Genomic DNA, 9,162 nt, shown 5'->3' with positions numbered 1-9,162 from the left:
TTTTTTTTTTGGCAGAACTGGGGATTGAACTCAGGCCCGTGTGCTTGCCAGGGAAGTGCTTATTCCCCTGAGCCATTTCCCCTACCCCGCACACTGCTATTTTTTTTACTATGTGTCTTTTTGTTTCTATGTTGATCACACTGCTATTTTTTCTGTGAATCCTTTTTATTTCCATGTGAATCTATTCTGGTACTGTCTTTTTTTGCATTGGATAGACCTTTTGTAGTGTACCATTTGAATTTCTTGTCACTTCTTTTGCTATAATTTGAGTTATTTTCTTAGTGGTTGCCTTGAAGCAATAATTCAATCTGATTTAGATTAATACCAACTTGGACTCTGTCTGACCTTTGGAAGAAATAGCTTCTATGGTTTATTTTTTATGGATCATATTTTATTATTCTTTGCAAATCTTTTGTTTTCACTTTGGTCCCAAACTGGACATTTTAAATATAAGATAGTAACTTTAAAAATCATTTTGCTGTGTTTGTTTGTTGGACTTTTTTTCTGATTGTTTAGTGACTTTTCTGAAGCAGTTACATAAGTGTGCTGTGTTAATCCGTTTCCTGTGACTGTAACAAACATCCAAGTTCCCCACTGCATAATGACTATGCTCATGCCTTAGAAAGCTTCGGTCTCTGGTTGACTGGCCCAGTGCTTCTGGGTGTGAGGTGAGTCAGCTCATGACAAAGAAGGGCAAAGCTGCTCCACCTATGCAGGGGTGAGGGGTTATGAGGTCCCACTAGCCTTGGAGAACAGGAGCCTGGCTACTAAAGGCCTCCCGTGGCCTCTCCTCTTAAAGTTCCACCACGTCCGGACAGCCCCAGAGGAGACAAGGCCCGTAGCACCCAGGCCTGTTGGGGACACTGCAGCAACAGCCCCAGCAGGCTGTCTTCATGCTCTGTGCACCTCGAAGTCTGTGCTCATGCAGCTCAGTCAGCTGCCAACTGGCCGACAGTGTCTTTAGGTGGATATGTCAGTGAGTCTCCCCACACTTACTGAGTGTCTCTGTGTATGTGTGAGTCAGAATGATTCTTACCACAGGCAGTCATTTTATAGCCTGGGCATGGTCTCTACAACCTGCACGTGTGTGTGCCCTTGAACACAGCCAAGGTCAGAGCTTGGGGTACCTTGAGTGTCTGGCACGCACTCTGCCTGCATGTGCTCATGGCCTCCACATTACCAGAAAAGTAGAAGTCTTTTCATAGTTGTATATTTTCCTTCTGAGCTTTTTTATCAGGTGCTATTTGTTCCATCTACGCCACCACCATGGCAGCTGAGATGCTAATGGTGTCTCTCCACTGGCTGCTTTTGACAAGTGTCTGAGGGGAAAGCTGTTCACAGTGAGAAAATTCTGAGTGACATCAAATAAAAATGAGTGCTGCAGTGAGGAGTTCCAGAGAGCCACTAGGCTGCCAAATGACGGAGGCCTCTGTAACGAGACCTTGGGAGATGCACACTACTCTGTTGCCTCAGCACCTGCCAGGCTGCTGCTTTTCATGGGTATCAGGACTGGGAGACACTGGATTTGGAGGGTGCCATAGAGCTTGGAGGTGGGGGGGATGGAGGGAAGAAGCAAGGGAGGGAGGGAGGGAGGGAGGAAAAAAGGGAGGGAGGAGAACAGAACCAAGCCACAAACCACACAGGGCGAGGTCCAAACAAAACCAACCTGTTCCCTGGAAGAAACCTCTTTGGATTGCTATAGGCTGTGGTTAATTTGCAGAGCTCTAGAAAGCAGGTTTCGATGATGTAAGACAGCTCATGTTGCCTTGACCTTCGGAGACCCTTCCTCCGCCAACCTCATGACATTGCTCTGACTCAGCAAGGTAGACAGTGCTATGAAGGTCACGCCTGAAAAAGGGGGGGGGGAGTCAAACAATAGGAACCAAGGAAAGGGGATCAAGTGACAGAAAGGCAGGAAAGAGAGGGAAGGGACTTAAAAGGAATTAAGATGCAGTACGTGCAGCCTTAAATTGCCATAATGAATGTAATTGCCATAATGGATGAGTTTGTGTTCTAAAACCAAAGAATGAATTGTAGGGACAACGGAGGTTAGGAGCAGAATGTATTTATAGGGGACTAAAGCTTCTGTCCAAGAGACGGACAGAAGGGGAGGGATCCTCATGGGTTGCCAAGGAACCTGACTCCCAGGGATTTTTATAGAGCAAATCCATAAGGTGAGGTGGGTCTTAGGTGGAAAACAGGGAAACTGGTAAAGTGGGCATGAGGTGGGATAAGACTGGTGAACCAATAAGATTACAAGCACAGTTGCTCAGGTAAAGCTGATTAAATCAGGATCAAATGGGGAAAAGAGTCACATAGCAAGTGGGCATGAATACAGAGCAGGGGCCTTTCCTGTAGGGGGTTGGGAGGTAGGTGACTGCATTTGTTTGATCTTTTGTCCTGAGATCTGGCCCACAGCAGGAGTGCCTGTCTCTCCTACAGCTGCAAGGCACCTTGCCTTCCATATTGGGTCCTTTGAGGGCCCAGCCTTTTTCAACTGCCTGAAATATTTGTAACTCAGCTGCCTACAACTTTATGAACACACTGTTTAGGCTTAAGGATTAAGTGAAAGAGCAGTGAGAGATTCCTGTCAGTCTTGCCCCCGGGACCTTCCCAGGCTCAGTTTCTTTGCCTTTGTCTTCCTAATTGATGGAGTCCAGCTGCCTTTGCCTTTGGAATCTGGCTGCAGAGGTCAAAGCTGCTTATTAATATTTAATAGAGCTAAGTGAGGCCCTCATCCTATCTTTTCCCTACCAACTGACCCTCTTTCTTTCTCTTGGAAAAAGTTCTTCAGTTTTCCAATTTGATTTCTTACCTAGTTTTATGCATTATGGGACAAATTTCTCCTTTTTCAAATACACCTGAATTTCTCAAAAAGGATAGCCTTGCAGGCTTTCTGAAGAATAAAACCATAGCAACACAGTTCGCTGCTTCCTCTCCAACACCATTTCTGGCCCTTCTTAAGCACAGGAGTGAGACTTCAGGGACAGGGGCACCGTACATAGGGAAAATTAAGATGACGGCCTCAGTGAGATTTATTAAAGATTAATAAGCAGCTTTGACCTCTGCAGCAGACTCCAGCAATTAGAATGCAAAGGCAGCCAAACTGAAACTACTAGGAAGACAAGGGCAAAGAACTCAAGACCAGGAAGGTGAAGAAGAGGTTAGTATGAAAGCCTCAATCTTTCCTTTCACTTAATCCTTAAGACTAAACAACCTGTCCATAAGACCTCCACCAGCCATATTATCTTACTTTTTATACGTTTGGCACCAGGAATCACATTCACCACCTCCGGCTTGCAGGCAGGCACTGTGCTGCTGAGCTATGCCCCTGGCCTTTGTCATGTTATCTTAGCCTCTGCCAAAGACAGGGAAGGGTCAATTGGCCATCAGAAACACTGGATTAGAATGAAAGACATGCCAGTGAACCAATCAGATTCCAGGAGCCTATGTGGGCCAAGGATTTCCACAAAAAGGAGCTACAAACAAGGCTCCACCAGCAGTTCTTTTTTCAATGCTCCCTACATGCCCAGAGTCACTATCTGTCCTCTCTCTCTCTCTCTCTCTCTCTCTCTCTCTCTCTCTCTCTCTCTCTCCCTGCTTTCTCACCTTCAAATAAATTGTCTTCTTTTACTGTGAACTGCTTCTTTAATTCTTTACTGATGCTGGATTTAGGATCACAGGGAGCTGGGAGTTCCAGCAGAGCAGCGGTCTGCTATGCATGCCTGGATGGCACCGTGTATAGCGTGGCGTGCTGTACACAGCTCTCTGGATGTTACAAAATGAGGAAAAGCCTCCCAAGCAGTAAAGGAAAAGCTAAGGCTGCTTTGAACCCAAGAAAATATACACTTTAAACACGATCTCTGAAAAGTCTCCTCCACACCCAGACTCCACAGTGTGGCTGCTTTCTGGCGCACAAAACAGGCTCCTGTTCATTCGGGGAGTTCACAGTGTGGGATCTCCACAGTACCATTGAAATGGAGATGTAATCAAGAAAAATGGCACAGTGACGCCAAAATCTATCAAGACCAACTGAGTGCCAGCCAGAGATTTTCGCTTGTGTCTTCAACTGTTTCGAGTCAGGGTTAATATCATTGAGAAGAGTGGAGATTGTCCTAATTTGATTGTCAAAAGGGGAAAAAAACATATTGAGCCCTGAAGTATGGGCACTGTGACTTTGTCAGGACACCTGCCTGCCTTCTCAAATGTGCCTTCAGGGACAATTGCCACCGCCTCACTCTGTAGCCTCCAGGCTTTGGCAGGAGCCAGTTCCAAAGAGGAAGCTTGGAGAATGCAGGAGGCTCAGGTTTCCTAAGGTTCCTTTGTGAGGCTCCTTTCTTTTCACTAAGATGCCTTATCTTTAAGAGCTCTTAAAATGCTAATGATCCTGGAGAGCAGGGTCTTTTCTATTTTTTCCTCAAGTATCACATAAAGGAAAAATCATAGACAGTGTCTCAGTTGGTAGAATCGGGAACTGCATGGGTTATGCAGGACCCACCAGCGCAGACCCTCAGTGGAGCTCCCCCAAGACTGAGCACCCTGGGCCAAGGTGGAGAAGGTACCTGAGGAACCAGCGGAGGTCTGGCTAAAGGGGTCTGCCAGAGGAAGTGAGGGGCCGTGCCACTGAGCACATGTACCACCCTGATTCCTGAGGATCTTTACCAACAGTCCTGACTCCAGGAAAACACACTAAATGCTAAATTACCTAAATGAATAATGTCAAACCTTCTGATCAGAATTCATTTTAATCTCCTCTACAGTAAAAAACCAAAAACCACATTTACCTACAAGATCTTTTGAAATTGATGACAAGGGTGGTTAAGTCACTCAATGACAGGTTATTAAAATCCCAGGAAAAGCTTGAAATTGTCAAGTAAGACTGAGACTTGAAACAATGTGGCACAGTCACATGGAGATATTGCTATAGATAGCTGAATTAGGTAGAAAAATTATAGGCAGTCAGATAAGGTTAGGCCTTGAGATACCTCTGCTGTGGGCCAGACCTCAAGGTTAGGGATGAAACGAATGCACCCACATACCTCCCTAGAATAAACTGATATTCTAAATGTGTACTGAACACCTTGAGGAACCTAGGCGGAGCCACAGACCCAATGCCTTTGGATGAGACAACAAATCCTCTACAAGGAGAGCCCCTGTTCTGTTTCTTGCTACGTGACTTGCTTCCCATTTGATCCCGATTTCATCAATTTTACCTGAGCAGTTATGCTCAGAATCTTATTGGTTGACCCAAGCTTTGCCCCACCTCATGCGTACCTAACAGTTTCTCCTGTTTCTTATCTTGGACCTGCCTTACATCATGGATTTGTTCTGTAAAAATCCCTAGAAAAGGTAGAGTCTTTGACAACTCGCTCAGGACCCCGTCTGTCTCTCCCTCTCTTTGTCTTTCTTTCCCTAATATATATACTCCGGTATTGATCTCCACTGTTCCTAAAAATTTGTTCTTCTATTTTAGAGAACATGAACTCATACGGGACATGTGGCAGATTGGGAATTTACTTCCCCTATATCAATATCACCACATCAAATTAGATCGACTCCCAGGACATACTTGGTGCAGCCGTAACCGTGAGATTTTATGCATGGTCTGAACAACAAAGTAGAAACTGCCTTATGAAATTTTTAAAAGGAAACAATTTGGCTTGGTGACTGATCCACTAGGGCCTAGAGCTGGCTTTCACAGTGCCCCAGGGAGAGAGCCATACAGATCCAAATCAAGAGCAATGACAGGTAATGGGGCTTGGTGTGCAGGGCTGCCCTTGGATGAGGCAATAAATCCCCAAGTACCACTTGGCACACAATGAGCCAGTTATGCTCTAAGGAAAAATGGACCTATGGGACAAAGCAGGTCACAAGCAGCTCTGAAATCTATGCCTATTAAAACTCCCTAGGGAATGCTAACTGAGGGTTTAACCCAGCAGATTACAGAGTTAGAGAGGGGCTGGAGGAAAAATCAGATTTCTCTATAGTGAGCTTTCCCTGGGCCTGGTGCTACTGGGAGTCTTGTTTGGGTCCCAAACACAACTGAGCTGCCCTCCAGGCTCTATATGTCTCGAACCCCAGATGTGTAAGTGGAGCTCCTTCCAGCTGGGTAGCAGGGGGTCTTGCGTCCACCTGGGAATCCACTGAGTTCTGCCTTTGTTGTAGGCTGTTGTTCAGGGAGTAGAGCAGGGGAAAACTAGGACTTGACTTAGCTGAGTACTGGGGTGCACTAGAGCCAGAGGGGCCCCACATATCTGGGCCAGCAGGGCTGTGAGCAGGCAGGTGTCCACACCCGATATCGCTGAGACCCTGGCCCTGGGTGTGAGCACCCAGGGCATCTGCGAAGGGCCTGCCTTCCAGGAGTGGGCTCCAGCCTTCTCTGGGGGCCATCTGGTGTCACTTGCCATGGCCCAGCACCACATTCAGATCTCTGCACTCCCAAGCAAAACTAAGCTCATCAGCTGCAGTGGCTTATAATTTCGGGGGCAGCTACTGTACCTTCTCTTAGTCATGGGTCTCACTGAGCTCCACTTTCTTTTCTTCTCTGCTCCTCTCCCCCTTGAAGGATACGTCTTTAGAGAACAAGTTGTGTGTCCAGTGCAGGTGCCATTGGCACAGATGGGGCAGGGCCTAGGAAACATTGGCCTCTGGGTCTTTTTTTTTTTTTGGACCCCTGACCCCTATGCTGAGAGCAGCTATGGGCACGTGAGCAAAGCTGATATGTCATTCTGTGTGGTCAGGAGGGTAGCGGATGTGGGACAGGGAACAGCTCAGCATGAGAAGAGGCACCTGCTCAAATACTGAGGACTTCTCTTCATGGTTCCCTGCTCCACAGAATATTTTACCTCTGCCCAAGAAAAGGCTGTCTGTCAAAGAGAAAAGCTTAATGGATGCCACATGCAGCCACAGCCATCTGCAGCAGCAGGGCCTGTCCTCTGGCTAGAAGAAGATAAAGCACCCCAAGCCTTCTGGGTAAGCAAAGGTATCTCGGCATGCAGTGTGATGTGGTGTGATCCGATCAGGGCAGGACAGATGTTGGGGACCGCCCAGGTGGAGTGTCCAGAAGGCTTTCAGGCAAGTGTCACTTGCCAGAGTTAGGAGAATCATCCTTCCCAGATGCTTCATTGGCTCAATAAAAGTGGCTTTGTGGCATCCACACAAAGCAGAACAGAGACTAATGGGTCTCCAGATGCCCTGTGTGCTATGAGCTCTGCCTCACGGGTTCTGGGATCTGATTGCTCGGTGGCTGCAGTTTTGCCCATTGGCTGCCTGGTGCACACAGCTCTGGCCAGTACCCATGATCCCTGGCACTCTGCAACTGCTAGCAGTTTTCCAGCCTTGGCCACGCTGGCTGCTTGCAGCATGCCTGATGCTTGCAGTCAGTGTGTAGTTCAAAGTATTCACCATGACAAAGACCCTTGCTCAGCCCAGGGATAGAGCCAAGTTGATGCATGAATGAATGGACACAGTGATTTCCTTATCAACTTGTTAGTCATTCTGCTGTGCCTCAGCCTTCCCTCTCCCCACACCTCTTACATGCATTGGATGACAGAGATCACAACATGGAGAGACACATACATCCACAAGCTCCTCTGGACCACAGGCTTCCTCCTTACCTTGGCACAAGGCTAGGGAGAGCTCTAAGCCATTCCCCATCCTAGGAATCTAGGGTGACCTGGGTTTCCAGGTGACTTTCAGCCCCATGGGGCCACAAGAACAGTATTCACTGATTAGGTCCACCTGGCCTTCCTGTGTCCAGGGTGCCAAGGACCAGTGGCATCTCCACGAGGCACACAGTGATTCAGAGGTTGCTAGCTTGTGGCCCCCTCAATTATAGAAAGCTCCCTGCTGCTTGGCATCTATTAAAGAGAGTTTTCCACTAATGAAGTCTTCTGCTTAGCAACCGGGCAAGGATAATTGATGTTTAAATGATAACCCCAAGGAATCTGCAGCTCTGAAGTGCTTTCTGAATTATCAAAGGCAGATTAATATTCCTATGGTGTTCCTGCAATTCATTTTAATAAAACAGCACAAAGGGCAGGGAACAAAGATAAGTGGAAAGAATGCTCAGGAAACAAGGATGGTGTTGATTATTAGATTCAGAAGTTTAGAACTGGAGAAAGGACTAGAAAAAAAAAAGCTAATGTAATTTTACAGATGGAAAGTGATACCACTGTTTGTATAAGGAAATGAAGTCAAATTCTGGCCACCTGTCCCCCACACCCCACCCCCATCCCCAGCGTTCCACATGTCCCATCTCACTCAGTCTTTCTGGGATGTGTTGGGGGGTTCCAGGTTTGCTTTGAGCATACTATGGTTCCTTTTCCCCTCAGGGCTGGTGTTCCTGCTCACAGATTGCCTCACTGGGATAAAAAGCCAGCTCTCTGTCCCAGCACCTCCTTAGTCTCGGGGACACTGACCACATCAGGGAGTCATGATGCTTTGGCTTCCTGGGCCTCAGTGGGCCACTGAGAGAGGAAACAAGTAGATCTGCTTTGCGTGGTCAAGACAGCATTTAGGAGAGAGAATGATGCTCGAGTTCATTCAGTAAATGCATCGCATTCCCAAGTGTCCGCTTTCAAACGAGGAGGCAAGCAGGGAGTGACACCACATTCCTCCGTGACTCATCGGCGGTGGACTCGTGGCTTCAGCGTAGAAGAGGCCACTAGAATGACTTGCTAGTCTCACCTCAGCCACAACTGGCAAGTGATCATCTTCCAGGTCTGGAGGAGGACCTCGGTGACCACGGTGTAACACCACAAAGAAGAAATAGTGAAAACGATGGCAACTTTGGGGAATAAGTCTGCTACCTCAAACTTTATTTTTCTGCCTGAAAACCCTTTCATAGAATGGGTGTGACAAGTGCATGACAAGACGTGCCAGATGTGGACCACTGTTTGTAACACAGGTGGACCACAGAGTGCACCTGGCGCCTCCTTCTGGACTCAGGTAGACGTGTCCATCCTGGGGGACCTCTGTCCTGAGTATCTGGTTGTACAGCCCTCAAGACGCTCACACACTCAGAGGCCTGGCTGGGGCACATCCCCCCAGCAGCTCTCCTCATCCATGAGCGACCAGGGGCAATGAACACTTTGGCATATTATTTGCAAAGAGTTTAAACCATTCAAGTAAGAGCAGTGAGGCTTAGAGTTCAGACTGCCT

Source organism: Octodon degus, unplaced genomic scaffold, assembly GCF_000260255.1.
Source record: "Octodon degus isolate 3935 unplaced genomic scaffold, OctDeg1.0 scaffold00073, whole genome shotgun sequence".
NCBI lineage: Eukaryota > Metazoa > Chordata > Mammalia > Rodentia > Octodontidae > Octodon > Octodon degus.
Note: the sequence above shows the minus strand (reverse complement) of the source record.